The sequence below is a fragment of the Cygnus atratus genome, chromosome 2 (genome assembly GCF_013377495.2).
Source record: "Cygnus atratus isolate AKBS03 ecotype Queensland, Australia chromosome 2, CAtr_DNAZoo_HiC_assembly, whole genome shotgun sequence".
In the NCBI taxonomy this organism is placed as follows: domain Eukaryota; kingdom Metazoa; phylum Chordata; class Aves; order Anseriformes; family Anatidae; genus Cygnus; species Cygnus atratus.
Genome location: NC_066363.1, coordinates 31,084,044 through 31,103,867, shown reverse-complemented (window position 1 = coordinate 31,103,867; position 19,824 = coordinate 31,084,044).

Genomic DNA, 19,824 nt, shown 5'->3' with positions numbered 1-19,824 from the left:
ACTAGTGAATCAGTCACCACCCATCTTGCTTTGAACGTTTGGACAGAGATAACACAGAGTAAATAAAAGCTCAGACTCTGCCAGCCTTGCTTACCTTACTCCACAAGCACTCTCATTAATATTCCGTGGGTAAAGTGTTCACTAGGAAAGAGAATACAGGATCTGGCCCTAAGAATGTTTTTTGTAGCTGCAAAGTTAAGTGAGTTAGATTTGTATATTGAAGCCAACCCACTTCATGCAGTAACTGAAATTAAATTACTTCATTTCTCTTAGATCAGTTAATAGAAGAAAGTCTAGCTACAATCTATTTTTCTTCAGTTTTCCAGGTGACCTAGCTTGAAAAAGATGGTTGGATGGTTCACTAAAAAAGGCTGAAAGAACAGAAGACAGTGGAATTGCAAACAAACAAACAACAACAAAGAGAAACAAAGTGAAATGTGACCCTATTGTAATCAGTGGAATAAGTCATGTTGACTTCAAAATATCACAATGAAGCCTTCAGCTTATCTCGGTAACAGGCTGCAGAACAAAAAAAGTATCTGGAGACCTTAAAGCCTTTGGTGCATTCAGATTTGCATTTCTACACAACACCAGGGTCTCATCATCTCCACAGTGCTCTTCTAGGTGCCATCCAAACAGAAGCTTCCAAAGAAATGTCAGGTTCCCAGTGGCTGCTTATGCCTTCCAATGATACGGTAACTTCTGTCTGTAGGTCACTGCAAGCTAGGAAGCACACCAGAGAAAGGTTGTAGCTTGTTTGCTCTGTTCAACCTGTTTTAGGTACCTAGTATACTGGACACGGGTTTGTGTTCAGGTTTTATTTAAGAAGAGAAGTATATTTACTTCCAGATACACAAAAGCACTTATCATCACATTTCTCCTTCCTTTTCATCCAGAACTTTCTGAGGTGCTGGTTCATCTTATCAAGCTCCCACAAGGATGTGCAGACAATGCATGTTTATGTGGCCATTGGCAGGGACAAGGTAACCCTGGTACTCCATTTTTGTTTCGTTTTTGCCATCCCTGCTTTCCCCTTGTTCCTGTTAAGGAGAGGTCTAGGGTTGAGAAGTGGCTCCTGTTAACCGTGTTCCTGTAGGAGCTAAGGTTCTGGGCTGGAGCTACCTCTGACCTGGCCCAGTGCCACTGCTCTGATGATTGGGCCATAATAAATGGCTGGTAGTTGTGAAAACAGTGCGTTACTGGATGAATGTAGCCCTTCAGAGTATTAGTAGTACCCTGACCTTACATTTTATAATATTTCTGATTACTCTCTCTGCTCCGTAACATAGATACTCTAGTCTTAGTCCTGTCTGGCTGAAAAACAAAACAAAACAAAACAAAAACAAAACAACAACAACAATAAATAATAATAAAAATAAAAAATAAAAAAAAAAACAAGCAAACAACAACGACTACAAAATGCAAACCTTTAAGTTATTAGATTGGTGAATTCAGATGTATTGTTTAATAGATGGTAGATTTTTTCTCTTTGTGTAGGTAGTGAAAGAATGCTATTGAGAGGAATTTCCTCTTTTTTGTTTCAAAGATTACTTACTAAAACCACAACTAATTCTCACTGAAAGGGGGAGAGATGCTGAGAACTGTAAAGAGAATAGTATCTTTAAGGGCTCCCATTGGGAAAATGTCATGAAATACTAAGATACAAATATCTTCTCATCTGTGTCTTATATAAATATATAATTGTAAATAAAATGTTGAAGTATAAATACATTATTTAAAAGCAATCTTGAAGAATTGAATTCTGAGCAACTAAGAAAAAATGTGACCCTGCTTTCTTTATTCCTGCCCAACTCATTCAATCAATCCAATCTTCTGCACCTGGTTTCTAATAATTCATAATTGTACCCAGTTGGATGATTAATGCCCTGCTCTGGATGCCTACAGTAAGATACCTATGCAAAGTATCCAAATGAGTTCAATTTTTTGTGCCCATAGTGCCTGCCCTTTCGACTTCAGACTGGTAGGTTTTTATGATTTCTGCCTTCCTCAGCCCATTCCTCAGCCCAGTTGTTTATCACAGTTCTGTTTGTCTTGTGTTTCTGGCAAGCACCAAGGGAAAGAAACAGCCACTGACACCACATTTTTCCCAGTGCAAGTTGATTTTGATTGACAGGGCTTTAAAGCACTTGTCTAATATACATTTTCCTTGGTTATTTCTTCCAGGAATACACAATTAGTTTTGAGATCTGAAAAACACTATTTCAAGGCCTCCACTGAGGAATGACTCCCAACTGTGAAAATACTTTTATGATAGAATATACTTGGCTTGCATACACCAACCTGAGAAGGAAAGTGGCATTTCCTAATATATTTATTCCCAGGTTAATGTAAGTATGCTTTCAGTCTTTAGATTAAATCAGTTCTTGTCCTTCATCCTTCACATATTCCTGTCTGAAAAAAAATGATTTTTTTTTCATTTTTTCAATTCAGTTAAAATCCCACAACACTGTGTTGTAACACAGTTACAAAGATAAATGAGAGAAAAGAGACTTGGACAAGCAAGAGGTTATGTGATTTTAAATATGATGGAGAAGCAAGGAGGCAAGGGGGAATATGCCAAAGCTCCTCCAGATGGCAAAATCTGCCAGGGAGACCCTCGAATGGCACAACACACAAAGAGCTGTGGGCAGAAAAGCCTTCCAGGCTCGGTAGCGCCTGGGACTGGAGCTCAACAAAGTGTTTCCCTGTTCAGCAGTCTTTTCAGACAATTGCTTCTCACGGATAATTATTTGTTGCTACTTCTGCACCTTTCTTTTTCATTACGCTGCCTCCTTTGTTTTGTTTCCTTGCCTCAGACTAGCCCTGTCACTTCAAATTTCATGTTTCCTTTCCATTTGGGCCATTCTGCTGTCCTCTCCCTCATCATCCTCCCATCCTTTCCCCTACTTCTGTTACTTGTTCTTGCTCTCCCTGTTTGTCACTCCCTTTCCACTCCTCCCAGCCCACCATCGTCGAAGGAGACGATCCCCCTCCCTTCCCCTGAAAGCCAGGCCGTGGTCTGGCATCAGAAACCCTTCCTCGCTCCTGGATCGAGAACTGAGGCGTTTGGGCTTTGGCACCTCCGTGCTGCTCACAGCTGGGACCGAGAACAGATGTCATTTCCGCTGCCAGCTGCAGGCAGATGAGCAGCAGCCGCCCGGAGGGACAGACCTCCTGCACGGCAGCTGCTGGGCTGACACCCAGCGCCGCTCAGTAACTGGAGTCAGGCTGCCAGCAGCACTGTCCCACCGAAGGGGAAGCGATCTGCTCCGGGGTCAGAGCCCCCGCCGCCTCAAGGAGCCTAGCTTGGGTTTGTAAAGTCAGCAGCGAGCTAAGGAGCCAGATGTGCAAATCTGTCTGAATCTCAGCAACAGCAAAAAGCAAAAGAAAAGTCAAATTCAGGTAGAGCTCGCAGCCCTGGTGACTGGAAAAAGTGTGTTTTTACTTACTAACCAGTGGCTTTGCCAGGAGTTGCTCAGAGACAAAAACCGAGGCACCCCACGATGCTGTGTTAAGCAGTTCCTTTCCACAGCAGAAACACAGCCTGATTGAAAACCCATTGAAGTCAATGGGACTGCAAGTTCCTCCCAGTGCTCCCAAGAATGTGTGGCATCTCCTCCCTCCGGCCATCTCCAGCTAACTTCGCACATAACCGTGCTGGTTATGCTGATTTCTTTTTTATTATTATTTTTATTGTGCTGCAGTTTAAAGTGTGTATTTATGCTGTGTTCAACTCCCTCACCATTTGGTGAGGGAACATTATGGTTTCAATTAATCCCAACTATGTTTTGGAGTTCAGTTGTGACTCCAGCTTGAGCAGCCACCAGCCTGTGGTAAGTGGGTGACAGGCGCACTTCGAAAGGGCATCTGGGAGTTTAAAATCTATCTTTGAGGACTCACTCTGAATCCAGAGACAACACAGTGAGCCTAAAAGGATGATTTTATGCTTGGTTTAAGCTAGTCTGCAAGGCTAGGAAAAGTCCTGGCCTCTTCTGGACACTGTTTTGTCCCTCTTTCCATACCCTAGCACTGAGGTTTATTCTGCTGTGCAGCAAGTCAGTAGAGGACAATGAAAAACTGTGTTTTCTGACTGGAAACTAACCCTGAGAGAAGTGATTAGCTTCCCCCAGAGTTACCAGGTGGGATGGCTTTAGGGGGAGAAGGGATGCCATGATTCCTGTTGGGAAGGGCTGGGTTGGGGGCATGCAGAGCCTGGCAAGCCTGACAGACTGGCACAGCCCAGCCTAAACTGCCACCGAGCTGCACCCTTGGGGCACTGGTTTCTTAGCTTTGCAGTCTCGAGCCCTGCTCATGTTCAGGGCGAGGTGATTATTTGTTATTCTGACACTGTTATGCCCCTTCCGCAGACAGGGGAATGTACGTAGGTGAAGTATGGGAGGTTCAGGCACAGTGTGCAGCTCCTCTCTTCGCCTGTCATGTGCAGGCTTTGTAAGTAGTGAAGTCAGCCCTGGCTGTGTGTTGTGACATGCAAGCCTCTCTGAATATGATACATCTGAAAATGCTCAGAGGTGAACTGCATTCCAGAACGGTAGGTCAGGGTAAGAAAAGGAAGGAAGGAAACGAAGTGTCTCTCACCCCTTCTGGGAGTGGCTGCTAGCAACAGATCAAAGAGGCTCTGCTATGATGGATATTTCACGAAAAGCTGCAAAACGCCTTGAGTGCACAGCACAAAAGGCATATTACTTCTCTCTCTCTCTCTTTTTTTTTTTCTTTAACACAACTGACTTCCGTATTTAATCCTGCTTGCCATTGTACACCTTTGTGTAGGCAACTCCACATAAACAGAAGGTACAGGATTTGTCCAAAGCTTTGTAACAACATCTCATGGTAACAGTGCAAGAATGAAAATTACAGTGGCAGCAATGCACCCTCTGGTGGTGTCTATAGATATTTTAACAAGAATCTTCCACAAGTTAACAAGAAGCCAGCACCTGGTAGAGGAAGGATTTTTCTCTCCACCTTCACTGATTCCCAGAATTGACAACCTGGGGTACTGAGGTGGGCTGAAAAACTACTGAGCATGGTGGGCTCTGCAGCTATCAGCCCCAATGACTGCCAATTGGGTAACAAAGGTGCAGCTAGCTTAAACAAGAGGCTGGAAGCCACATTCGGCATGTGGGTTGATGAAAAATGGGGATTCATGCTAATCTGTGTGGGTGAAGGATGGTAAAGCATTTCTTATATGCTGGGACTGTTCATGTCAACATGTACCTGCCTTAGGCTGGATTCTTGGTAGCTCACAGCGGTTTTTGCAGACCTTTCTCATTCTTCTCAAAACACACCTTGAGTAACATTTGTTTCTGATTTCAGGAAAAGCCTAAAATACTGCCTAAATGGGCAAGTTCTGGACAAATCTGTGTTGAAATTATGAATCTTCAAGTGCTTTATTGAACAAACAATTATACTGTAATGAAAATCTCAACTCTTATTTTGTATTTATTTAGTCTTTTTCAATCTTAATCCCAACTTGATGAAAGGTTTATAAGCTTCAGAAGTTTTGAAAAATAGCCACACTACACTATGCTGGATGTGGCCGGTGACTTGAGTGAGCATCAGTGAAAAGCTAAAAGAAACTGGGGATTTTCAACTTCCCATTAAATGGGAAGCTGGTAACTGTCAGCCCATGCTACATTAGGAGCCTTGTATGGAAGTTAATAGGAAAAAAAAAAAAAGTTATTTTGAGCAGGAAGTAAAATGCAAAGTAAAATTTCAGTAAGAAGTAATATCCATTAGATTCAGTGAGGATGAGAGAATAAATTGTAGTCTGTGATTATCATAAAGAAATATCCTGCAGAATGCATCTGATAATTCTTGTTCTTTAGGTTTGTATTTTTACCCAAGAAAGCAAGAATTGGACCAGATGGATCCATAGAGGATCTTTCAGGACTAAAATGCAGTATGTTATGTAGTATAAATGCAATATTCAGTGTAGAAGAGATCAAACTTACTGTAGAAACTTATACTGCAAGAAATAATGCCTTATAAGTAAAACACCACATTGTTCAGTAGCTCTTTTGTGCCCTCTGCAGTTAAAACACTGTTATGTAGCTGTGCACTCAATTTGCATTTGTCCTCGGTTTGAAATGTAATACCTAGGGTTAATGAAAAACAGCAACGCAGTAAATACTGCTGGATTTTTTTGGGGTTGCCTGTAGGCTAGGTTGTGGTTTTTATTATTCACTCACAATTAGCAAGTAATACCGTAAAGCAGATGACCCTATGTGTTCACAGTTTTACCACTTATAGCAATAGTTGAAAGCACAGAAATATACAGAGCTGCACCCCAGTATAAGATCTCTGCTGGTGCACATTAAGTTTCACTACATGCGCACAACCATATATATGCAGGTGCTGAGAGGATGATCTATCCTTTAAAGCATCAAAAACATGTGGATTTTTCTACCAATGACTTTTTTTTTTTTTTTTTGAGATTTTTGAATAGTGACATCTAGGTACTGATACTGGCATGGACTTCCAGCATGTACTAGAATGGGTTATTTCTGGTCTGTGCCCTCAGGTTCTCTGCAAATATATATCTAATTGGAACAAAAATACTTCCTGTAAACTCTATGGGCTATAGTTATCACTGTCGTGTATGTTCATTGCTAGGTACAACACTTGGACTTGAATGCTCCTCTCATGAAAGTATTTTCTGAAGTAACTAATACATCACTATAAATTGAATTCATCATTTTGGGCATATGATTTTGACTGAGACATTAATGTGCCAGCCTGTTTCGAAAAAATGCATCCACTTCTAGGAACAATATAGCCTAAATAAACAACACAACATGTGAGGCCAGACAGAGAAGCTAGAAGGAGACTGGAGAAGACCAAGACCCCAGTGGCTGCTTGACACAAGGTCCTGGGACAGCAAAACCAGTGGAAGGTCCCAGAGACCTCTGAGGCCCCCACTGGTCTATTTTCTCTCCACAAAAGAGCAAAATGCACATAGTGCATATGGTCCAAAGTTTAAATTACAGATTGAAGAGTCAGGAAAGATGAGCATTAGTTCCACTTAAGGAAAGACAAGTATTGGCAGGTTGGTAAACACCTCTGTGCTTTAGTGTCTCTCTCTGTGGAATATGAGTAATGCTATTTCCCAGCAGTATTTGTTGTAGTGATTGTATTTATACTTACAAAGTTCTTTGTAAACGGAAAACTTTACAAGTGTCTTGTAAAAACTGTTACTGTTGAGATGGTAATTTATTGCTGAAAACAACTCTGTGTATCATGGAATACTTGATTAACCAGTTGAACCATGGAAATATCTTTTTATCTGCATTAATTCTTTCAGTGACTCTAGAGATAATAGGTAATTAGTAATGTACCTGAAATACAAGCAGGGACCATGAACTGCAGAATTTATCAACATATAAAAGTTATCCAGCCACATTCCTCATTTGACTCATTTGATTTTGTGCAATAGATTTATGAATGCTCATCCCTGTTTATGTTCTGTATTAGCAATACGAATTGAGATGAAGTCACTTGGACAGACCTAGAATTATCACTCATACTTGTGATGGCTAATTCCTATGGCTAGGAATTGTTTTTTTTTGTTGTTGTTGTTTTGTTTTATTTTGTTTTGTTTTGTTCTGTTTTGGAAAGCATTTGGTAGAGGAACTGGACTCCCAGCTTGTGTTGTGTCAAAGTTTCCCTATAATTGTGTGGCTTGAACAGGATGTGTGAAAATGGAATAGATCAAAGGATTGCATCATAAGGTAGTCTAGGATGTTGGGTTTGATGATGGTGAATATATTACACAACTGGATACGTTGTTCAAGCTAGTTCTTGGTGCTCTCAGATACAGGACACTGAGAAAGAAGCAAAGGAGAAACTGCAAGGGAGTAGAGATAGGCCTCACAATCACTTTACTGACAGTGTTGAATTTGGAATTCAGCTCAAAATATCTGTTTCATCGCTTACTTTCCCCCACCCATCAGTGGTAGGGCAGCAAGCCTGCTCAGTGTTTGCATAACCCTACCAGGCCCAAAGCACGTCCCTCTTGCCAGAGGCTGGGGCCCACTGGAGGCCAGGTCTCCCCCTGTGTGAGGACAGCACTGAGGGATGTTCTCCCTGCTTTGCCTGGGAGCCATACGCAGGCCGATGCTCCCTCCTGATCCACACATGAATTACACATCAGGGTGCCTTCTACCCACGGCCCTGCCCAGCCATGCTGGAGCCTGAGCCCGAGCCTGACCACCACCTGCAGGATAATCTCCTGACCTCTCCCACCAACTGCTCTGCTCCTGGATGGGGTGGTGGGGCCTGTGCTGGCTCTGGTTATGGATCTGCCTCCCCAGGGGTGCCCAGGCCATAGACGGTGGCTGGTGGGCTTGCCCCAGCCTGGCTGATAAGCTGCTGTTTCAGACAGTGGCTGGACTCAGGATCATAGTGCCAGAGGCGACACTTCTTTGTGCTCCCCAAATGATCCATAGCCAGCAGCTCCTCTTCAGCTGCCCTCTGACAGAGGGGGAGAGGGTGGGGTTGGCTGGGTCAAGGACAAGGAAATGCCTGGGAGTCTTCCACCTGAATGAAATTTTGGGAAGAAAGCACAGAGTGTACAAAGTGGCAATTACCCATGGAACCAAATTGGAGTATTTTGTATTTTTTTAACTGGCATAAAACACATGGACTCAAATCAATTCACCAAAACCACTGCCTAACATTTCTTCATTGCTGTGCTGACTTCAGAGGAGGGTGGTTTGGGCCCTCATTCCTGTTCTGGGGCTGTTCTCTGGCCAGACTCTCTGCAGAATGACATCGTCCACCATGCAGTGCATGTTTTCGTCCAGCTAATCTAGGAGGGAAGTAGTGAAGTCACACAACTCTTCATGAAAGACATTCAGCCAGTAAGGCAGCTTCCATGGGGACCGATGTGGCTTTAAATGTCCAAATATTCCTTATGTAAGGCAATACACTGGTATAGGAAAATGCAATTTAATGCCAATTTAAGACAAAGCATTTGAAACCAGCTGCATAAGTGAAAACAATGCTTTGAGATGCTGAACTGTGTTTCACTTTGATCAAAAATACTTAAACAGATGTTTCAAAATTTCCTTTCCATATTCATACCAAGGAGAAAAAATGTAAATGTCACTTTTTGGCTTTTATTTAGGTTGAAATTAATCAAATGCCAGAATTCACAGAGGGATAAGAAAAGACACTGCATGTCCCTCATTTCCTACCACAGAGCTGTAGTGAGACAGCACAAAGGAGATGTGCACAGGGGGACAAGGGCTCAGGAGCAGGAGGAAAAACAGGGCATGCAGAAAACAGGATGCATAGAAGCCCTGAGATCTGTGAAGAGATAGGTTGAACCTCCAAAATACTGAGAGAGAAAGTAAGTGATAGAGCAATTAAGATTGTTGCTGTGGTAAATGGAGTTTTATTTGTTCTTTAACAGCCTTCTCTGTGGGATACTCCTCTGAGCAAAATGCCTGTGGATGCATTAGATAACTGCAGGGTACAGAAAGTGAATTTCCCTGGAAGAAAGGAGCAGGAGGGGGAGAGGAGGAGGAAGAGGCCTGGGCAGGCTGTAGGGCTGCTGTGCCGGGGCCGACCCCGCTGCTGCTGCTGGCCCTGCAGGGGGAGTATAACACCAGAAATGGGGCTCCTGCAAGCCCTTCTGGACAGCGTGCTCCTCTGATCTGGCACTTCCATTTGCAAAGCACGCATTTTCCTTTGTGAGCTACTTAGCCACTTAACTCTATTAGGGGTGAAATATATGCCGTGCATGATAAAGGTTAGTTAATGGGTTTAGCTAACGAAATGCAGTTTGTGCTGTTCTGAAGTGAATGTGTAGGAGGGGGGGAAAATAAGGCCTGCTGGTATGTGCCAAGGTTAAATTTGTGGACTTCCAGCTGAGGAACACAAGCCTAAGATCTCCACCTGCTGAGGTAATCAGTCAGTCCCAGGCTCACAGGTAGCTGCATAAAGTTTAAAGTGTGGAAAAACAAGTGAGTATGTTCTTCAGCGAATCTGGCACTGAACTTTTAAAATAAAATTTATTGTAACAGATTATCATAAAGACATAGGGTCATGTTAATAGCAAGGGAGAGAGCCGGCAAGGATTTCTGACACATATTTGTTTGAAACTAAAGTACTTTTTGTACTTTTTTTTTTCCCCTCTTCTTTTTGATAGCAGAAGATGTGGGCTCTTCCCAAGTGGGTGCAGAATAGTGTTGCGGATGACAAACCAGAGTGCATGATTTTGGGAAAACAGTGACCAGCCCCTCCACTGCCAGGGTCAGCCAGGGACTGAGGCTGGCACCAACAGTGGAACAGCTCCCTGCAAGTGCCATCTGGCTGGTACCAAATGTGTGGGCATTCATGAACAGAGGCGCATTCAGAATTGCATCTGCATGCACATTCATCTATAGGTGCTGTGTTTAAGCTTGTGAGGCATGCACAGAGCCAGTCGGTGTTATTCTCAGTTGTCACCAACTTCTTAATTTTATTGTGCTGTTTGCTGCACCCACTTGCCTCTTGTTTTAAGCCCTAGTACTAGCAGTGTGGGTAACAAGTTCCTCAGCCTAATCCAGAGAAGATTCATAACTCACAACAAAGTGACTGGACTCTTTTGGTAATGCTAAAGTTGTCTAAAGACCACTGACATATAATATGTTTGAATATTATTTAGATACTGGATCCTTTTTGATACTGCAACCAGTTTAAGTGCTGCCTGTTATCACTGCAACATACACAGAAAATATTCTGGCTTGCTATGTTCTTGTTCTATCGTATTAGATTGAATACAAGTGCTGATAAATGAAAAAGACTAATTTCTCCACCCATTTGTGAGAACACATTACACTCTTCAGAGAGGCTTTTTTTTCAGATTTCACACATTTTACCCAGACAGTCAGCTCTTTCCAATTATTCTGACCTTTTTGAGACATAGAGATGAAATTTTCCATTAGTTATTGTTAGCATTGGCTTAAACAAGTACATTATAAAACATTTAATTATTGTGGCTCATGCAAAACACTTTGCATGCAAAGGTCCCCAAATACTTTATAAACATTCATTAAAGGTGACAGCAAGCAATGCATTGTAGCTAGGGAGAGCTGTTCCCGTTCTGCAGATATGTCATTTCTTAGTTTCCATTTATCCACAGCCTTGACAGGGAGTTAACACAATTACACCTCTCCTGCAGGACAGAAGCAAACACTCAAGAATTGCTACTGCCTCTGCCCCCACTTTTCCTTCCATACAGCTTGTTCCTGTGAGCCCCCTCTCAGTGAGCCCTGTCCAAGTAATGTTTGTATCCATCAGTAGCTCATTGGCTACTTTATAGAGAAGACTGTGACAGTCCAGCTGGTTTAAGGATTTGGCTAGGTGCAGTATTAGGAAAAAAATAAAAATCATTACTAAGTTTGGATCCCAGGTACTCCAACTGAAGTCCAGCATTAAAGGTCAGAAAGCAGCTCCAGATTTGACTGATAAAGCAGTGCATGATATACCTATATCTTTGTGTTTACTATTCATAAGAAAGAGAAAACAACTGCTGAAGCTGCTACTTCTTCTGGTACTTCAGTTACTGGCAGTCCAGTAAAGCTCCCCTGAGTTGGGCAGGTTTGACCACCTGGTTTCAAATAAAAAAGCCTCTTTCATGTAGTGTCACTGGTTTCCACACTAGTACGAGGACATATTGAAAGCAACTGAAGAATCTCAGCTCTTTGGGTGAAAAGGCTATTCCTTGAATTAATGATTGCATGAACAAGAGAAATAAATGGAAGCAAAAGAAGACATATCTAGATAACCCCAAGCTAACAGTAACCCAGGGTGGTCCAGCCATACTGTTCAAGGTGTTGTCTTCTGGAGATAGTAAAAGATATCCTCCAAACGACTCAGCTTCCTGCATATTGTACTGGGACTGCATTTATAAGCTCTACATTCTGCAAATCTTATTAACTCGTGCAATGCTATCTGACATGACTGTGTTAGTTTGATTCGTCTATTAGACCAGTTTCTACTATTTGTGATCCCTCTGCAACATATTCCTTTGGGTGGCATAGAAGGAAAAGGAGCAGAAAACTAAATATATACTTGAACAAACAGCTGGCTCCACAACCCTGAAAACCCTTGAGAGAGTACTCATGGGGAGGTAACTTAGAAGGACATTGATGTGGTGAATAACTGTGGTTTTTCTCCTCAGGAAAAGAGGGTCAATCCACCCCTTGTAAATGTACAAAATCATTTGAAAGAAGTATTGATTCATACACCAGTTTCTCCTCCCCTTTGAAGTAATCCCAACACCCTGAACTTTGAGCAGTTTTTCAAGTCCAAAAGAATAACAAGAGCAGAATTTCTGACCAATAGTCCAAGATACTTTATAAGATTTCTCCTGAGGGATGGAGACCAAGAAACTATATAGCTCAGTAGCAGCTAGTAGACATGTTGCACTTTCGTCTTCTGAAATAGAAAATGATTGAAGTCTCACATACAACCCATGGCAAGCTCCAAGTAGGTCAGTATAAGAAAAGCAAAGTATCTTAAGATGAAGGCTTGTGGTTTGTTTTGATTGACCTGCCATATTCTAGGGGTTCACATTACTCTAGAGATTTGAGCACACTTCAGGGAGGAAAATTAACAGTAGATTTTGGGGTACTTATCAATGAGGGAGAGAACAGAAAACCCACTGGCAGCACTTACCTCCACACATACTTCTCAGATGGTAAAAGCCTTTGACACTCCTGGTCAGCTACTCCCATTTCCCATTCGTGTCTCAGCCTCATCTGTGTGTCCTGCAGGCCAAATTCCCTTCTGCTACAGCATCTGCAAAGTTCCTCTTCATAGGCAGGATGTCACCAGCTGCAAATCCATCCTCTCCAGATCCATTTTTTCATGAGCTTCAGGTGTGCTTTTCCCATTCTAGGAATCTTTCCTACCCCTGATTAAGTTTTTCTGATCTTCTTTGTGTTGAGCAGCTCATTGGCCCCAGTTTCCAGATGAGACCAGAAACCTCTAGAAACTCTCTTCTATTTTCTAGAGAAATGCTGTTTCCTAGAGAAATGCCTTATGCAGCCTTTGCTCTATAAAATCAGAGGCAAATCTTTTCTTCTATTTTTTATATAATTCTCTCCTGCCTGGTACAGCTTACTTAAGTTAACTTACCTGAGCCTCTGGGCTGCTTTACTGTAGACACAAGTACATTTGGATTGTTAAGTGAAATTATGGATGCATTAATAGGTGTTGTTTTAATTTAAATGTGTAGATTGCATATAGATTGCATAGTATGCAATCTATGTGTACATATAATGTAAGTTGTGTGGATGTAAATATACACATTTATGTATATTTGTTTGCATTTTAATATCTATATTATATGACTAGGAGAAACACGTGTAAACAATATGCAGTTTGGAGAACAAGAACAAAACCTATCAACGTTTAAGATGTTAACATTTAAAACCAGACTTCAGGTGAGTAATAAAAGAGGCACCTTCATCAAACATGTTCACAAATACAATGATAACCTAAGTCTGATTAAACCAGATGTCGAACATGAAAGAGCAGGCAGCAAGGTTCAGGAGGCTGAGAACAAACATGAAGAGACGAGGGTCTGAAAGGCCACGAAGAGTGAACTATCTTGAAAATGAGACAGTTAAACCCGTGTTACGCTGAATAAGTTCCAGTTTTTTATTTTAATGCTTTGTGGGTGGATCAACACAAAACGTTTACTCTCTAGTCTTGGTAGGCTGTTATCTTTCACCTAATGACAACTTGCTGAGGCAATTAAAAGCTGTATTGACAACACTGAACAAAGTCAGCACACATTTCCACCCCCCCCCCCCCCGCAGCAATATTTTTTCTCTAACTAACCCATAATGCCATCATAGCATTTGTGGCGTGAGGAAGTATGTGGTATGACACAATATTGTAGTATTGAATCCTTTTCTTAAGCTCAATGAAACATAGAAAGCCACATCCCAGCTAGACTAGAAGATAGCTGTCAAGGCTTATTGCATAACTCTGAACAACTCTGTCTTTGTACCACTGTGTTTGCTAAAATAGCCTATTTATCATGAAGGACACTATGCCCTGCACTGTCTCTTCCTTTGTATCTCAATCCCTTTCTTTATATGACCCTATAAAATAGCTAAGATTTGATCTACTATTAGATGTGTTATAGTAGAAATGAAGAGTATGGAATAGTTCAATTTGTTGAAGCTTTATTTGCTTTGTTAGAGGCATTTTAATGTAACGGTATATGGGATTCAATCCAAAAAAAAAAAAAAAGCACCTGAACCAATAGGAAAAATCTCCAGGTCTTCAAAGGGCAGCAGGTCAGTTCCCAAAGTAGGTGTGATGATCAGCCTCAGATTCAGTCTTTTCGTATAGGCAAGCAGTCACTGGTTTTCGGTTCTTTTGTGTTGAGGTGAGAGAAAGTATTGCAGGACAAAGTGCCTTGCTCAGCTGATAAGAAAAGTCTCAAAGAAGGAATTTACTCTGTTCAAACCAACCCTGTATTTCTCATGTACACTTCCAAACATCCAAAAATTCTTTGTCCCTGCCCTTCAAAACAGACAGTACTGCAGATCCCTGATAGCACAGGTGGTGTAAGCTGGTCTGCCCAGCCTGGCTGCAGCAGGAGCTGTGTCACTGCCACATGATGCCATGGTCACTAGTACGGTGCTGCACTGCTGAGAGATGTGAGCTCATGAGGAACAGAGCAATGGCTGGGGCCCAGAAAAAAAAAGAAGAAAAGCACAAAGTACTGAAAACCTTGAAATGAATATAACCAAACTTCAGAATCGGTTCATTTCAAGTGTTAGCCTCTGAGAGTCATCTAGTTCATCACCTAAATGGCTTCACCTGCTTACTAACCTGTCACAGTGATTTAGGTAACGACTGAAAATATTTTATTGACTGTTGTTCTGTCCTGTTTTAACTAGCTATTTACAAGGTCATCTTTTTGTGCACAGTGATTTATCAAGATAGGATCAGTATTTGAAACCAGGGGAGAGGTTTTTATATTGCTCGGATTGTTATTTTGCAAGTATGGTCTCTTTAGATGGATCTTCTCTTACTTTGAACCTAATCTACATTGTGCCTAAAGATGTTTAATCCTGTTCCTTAGCCATTTCCAGTTCCAAAACTGAAAAACCTTCACTCAGTGTTAGGATTTCAGCTTTTTAATTATTATTTTTAAGTTATTTTTATTCTTAATTATTTTAATTAATTAATTAATTAATCACAGTAATTAGTTAATAAACAGCTCTATTTGTTGCTTTCTTTTCTGCCCTATGTTTCTTCCACTAATTTGCATCAGAAATTATCTAATGGAATGGTCTGTCAGAAACTGCTCATGGAAGAAAGCTGGTTCACTGATCCCAAAATGCTGAACACAGAACTTTGCACTTCTCAAACCCCAAGCAGTGGAAAGTCAAGTTTGCCAGGGAATGGGTCTAGAGGTCTCTGGAGGGAGCCACTGGCTTTGCAGGTTTGGGCATCAGGGCTTACTCCCAGCTTGCTGGAAGCCCTTGAGTCCTGGCCCCAGCTCCTGCCCTTTGCACCTGGCACCCCCGGGGCTGGTGCTTGGAGCCTGGAAGCTCTGGGCTCAGACAAAGCCCTCCCTGGGACTGGAAGCTGGATGTTTCAGGGATTTCTGCCAGATTGGAGCTTCATGCAGGGAAGCCCAGAAAATACCAGTTAAACAAGAGACTTTCCTTAGAATACCTGGTCTGAGACCCAAATGAGCCAGCACAGCTGTTAGTGAAACGGATATTTTTCTCAGTTTTCATAGTTACTAAAATAGCAGCTACAGGAGCCAAAGAACAGTCATTTCTTTAAGATACACCCTATGTCTTTGTTTCTAAAGCAATTTTTTTGCATGTCTGGCTCAAGATAAATTTGAAAAATAATAATAATTCATTTGTGTTTGAGCTGAATCCAAGTTCTTGAAAAGTCCCGCAAAGGCAGAATCCTATCTTTTGGCCATTTCTTTGTTGGGTGGTAAGCAATAATCAAATTAATGATTTCAAATTACTTAAAAATTGTCTTGAAGCCAGTACAATTACAAGCAGATGGATAAACAGGAACAATGGGAGATCACATTATAACCAACAGCAGTAGCTATTTTAAAACACCTCTGGAAAAAAAAAAAAAGAGAGAGAGAGAGAAAAGAAAAAACAAAACAAAACAAAATACTTTTAGGGTGGTTTCACAGGGGTAGAGTGATTGCATTAGCAAGAGGCAGTGAGACCCACCCCATCACTAACACCACTGCTAGGGCTCAGTCATCCAACAGCTTCCAGGGCAGTCACAGAAACAAAACCCTGTCAAGAGGTAGCTGCAGAAATAAGTCCTGAAAATAACTCCAGAGTTTTATAACTTGGGCTTGTTTACAAAGAAAATGGTCTCCCCAGGCAGAAAAAACCTTCTACCTCAAAAAGTGGTAGACTCGGCCCTTGCTTAAAATAACATCTCTCTGGCAGTAGCTGTCCAGGGCTATGGATGGGCAGCTGAGACATTCTCAGAATGTTCCCAGGAATCAAGGCCAACAGGCAAAGAGCAGTCTGCTCAGCTCCAGTAAACACTCTTAACCTTCAAAACTGGTGGCTGCTTGCAAATTGCCTATTGGGAACAGTTCTGGAAATCCCCTGCTTCTGATTTGTGCCTGGGAGTGGTTTGGGGATAGCTGGCAACAGCCCTGTGGGTGCTAGGGACTTGCCTGACTGTGTAACACCATAGATGATCATAATCCAGTGCCCAGGAATGTTCCCAGGCCCTGTCTAATTCAACAGGATAGATGTAGACTGAGAAGAAAATGAAAAATTTTGTTTGTTGAGCATGGAACTGTCATGTTTCCTGCTTTGCAGGACGTCCATGACAGGGATGGATGTAACCAGCAAGATAACATTTGTTTGTCTCGTTGCAGACCTAACTGCTAAACACACAGAGGAATCCTTTTAGCAGCACTGACAGTACTTCAGAAAGCCAATTTATATGTAGGATAGCTGCAGTATTGTGCAGTTGTAACCTTAATTTTGCCAACACAAGGAAAGAACCAAATTCATCTGCAGCAGACTTTAATGTGACCTATGGACCATATGAGTTGGGTTTCATTGGTGATAATGGCCAAAACTGGGAAGCATCTGTTAATTTCTCCTCTAACTTTGTACATCTGTTATCAGCCCCTGGTGTGATTTGATTTTTGGAAGCTGGATTTCCTTGCACACATACTACAAGGCTCACTTCAATCTCGTTCATACAATTTACTATAAAATCCTTGATTAATGCACCAAGGGCCAAATCTCAAGAGAAACAATCTGTCCAGACTGCTGCTGGTTTACACCAGCTGAAAACAAAGCCATTAGGCGATATATAAAAAGTCAAAGCCTCAGACAGCTATTTTAAAGATTAGCTGTCAGCTTCAGCAACAAAAAGTACAATCACCTCCACAGACCTCTTGTGTAATTTTGTCTGGGTGGGTGAAAGGGAACGAGATCACAATTGTTTCACCTCTCCTGATTCTTAATGATCCTGCCTTCCCCCAGCCGACCTACTCAGAGACATTTACAGCCATCAAACATATAGACTGCCAGACCTAGGTGTGTTGGACTGCGCCTCCAGGGATCCTAACCAGATGGTATTTTAGGAGAGGACACAGTTCATTTCAGAGCAATCCGAATGAGCAGCTTTCTTTTCTTTATTACACCATTGCATTTGGCGGCAATCCACCAGAGGCAGATTCTCTGCTCTCTAAGGAATGATCTGCCCACTCTGTCCATTTAACAGGACGTTCAGCTCAGAAAATCCAGTTGCTGATCACACATGTGGAGCAGATGTGCGAGCATGCGTAGCAAAATAAAAAATAAAAAATCCCAGCAGTGTACTGGGAGAAATGTAGCATAACTACTGAAAAACAGTGACACAAAAGCTCTGATTCTGAAACAGTGGTTATTGTTGTTGTAAGGAGGATTTTTCTTATTACTCTTTCTTATGGAGAAAAAAAAAGTGTAATAAATCCTTTATTATTTTTCTCTTTGGAGGTCAGGGAGGATTATTCATGTTATACTAATGTGGCTTCTTTGTTCATTTTCACAGACTTCTCCTTACAAAGATATGATTCTAACTATTTTGACCAGACTGTCTTGGGGCCCTACCTCTCAGGAACTTAGTGCTGGAAAATTTCCACTGGAAAAAAAAAAAAAAAAAAAAAGAAAAGAAAAGAAAAGAAAAAGAAAAAAAAATCCAAAAAAACACACCCCTTTAAAAAAGAGGATATCAGAAGTATACATCTTTTATCCATGCCCCACACGCTTGCATGTAAAGAGAGAGCACCAGCTGTTTTTCTCATGGTGAATAAGGGTTACTTGGGGAAATCTGACTTCCTGTTTTTACATGGACAGCTACGTTGTTGCATAGCCAGTTAATTTTGGTTAGGTCAATAGAGCAAGTTTAATTATTGGAACTTTCCTTATTCACTCAAGCTTCATACTGTACAGAAGAAAGAGGGATTACTAGGAAGTCCAAACTGTGTACAGAAGTTGAAAAGCTCATCTTTATTAATTACACAGCCCTTCTTAAACATAGAAAATATTTTTTTTTTTGGGGGGGGGCGCAGGGGGTGTGTGAGTTGGGATTTATTGAGTTTTGAACTGGTGACTAAATGTCTAAATGTATTTCACAGTTCAAAATGCAATGAATAAAAATCATATGGAGTTTTTCTTCCTTTCTTTCTTCTTCTTTTTTTTTTCCTTTTCCAAAGAATAAAACGCAGCAATGAAAAATACATATATAAGGCACTGGGAGCTGCATAGCTACTCCTACAGATGTGGTGGGAGAATGGTCTATTTTTTCCATGACAGCAACTCAAAACAACAAAATTCTGAGCAGTTGCAAATACAGAGAACAATCTGGTTTTGTTACAGAGGGCACTATGAAAAACATACCTCTCAGGTTGTGACTCACAACCAGGACAACTGGTGATGGTGATACTAAATAGCAAATAATCACAGGTAAGATCTGGTAAGAAACTGAGAACATGGCTTGCACTCTATGACGTTCATTTCTAATTTACTTTAACTAGAACACTTAGATTTTATTTTGTTATTTAATTCAGTGACTGGCTAAACCCCTTCCTCCATTTCATATGGTGTTACAAGTTACGGTGAATTTCTAAATCTTGGTCTTGGTTAATGCATCAAAGGACATATGGGCTGATTTCCTTCAGTTTCTCATAATATACATGTAGCCAGCTGTATGTTATTACATAACTTTAGACTTAAAACAACCAGATCATCCTAGATACCATGATCTATTTCTGTGTTTTTGATACATTAATATTACAGAGGGAGAAACTCACCAGCACTGTTATAAGGAAAGTTACTTGTTTCTTTTTCTTTTTTTTTTTTCCTTTTTCTTTTTTAATTCATATCCTTGTTCTTAATAAACATCCCAAAGAAAAATATTCAACAGCAGCAGGCAGTAATAAAGAGGCAGAAAATGGCAAAACCACAGTACTGAGGAAACCTATGTGAAAACACTGGTTGTGTCTTCCTGGTTACAGAAAACAAATAGAACTGTTCAAAGCACTTGCCAATAAGGGCCTGCCAAATAAAATATTGTTTTATGAAGTCAGGAAAAAACTAATTTTAAAGGTTATTGTAGGTTATTTGTGGTCACGTCTTGTGTTCATAAAACATGATGTCATCTTGAACCCTTCACTATTTTTATTTCGGTCCTATAGGTTTTTGTCTGAGACACGATCTCAGCAATTGTAGAAATTTAAAAGTTATTGGGAAATACTTGCAAGAGTCTGCTCTACAAATTGAATAGGAATAAAATAGA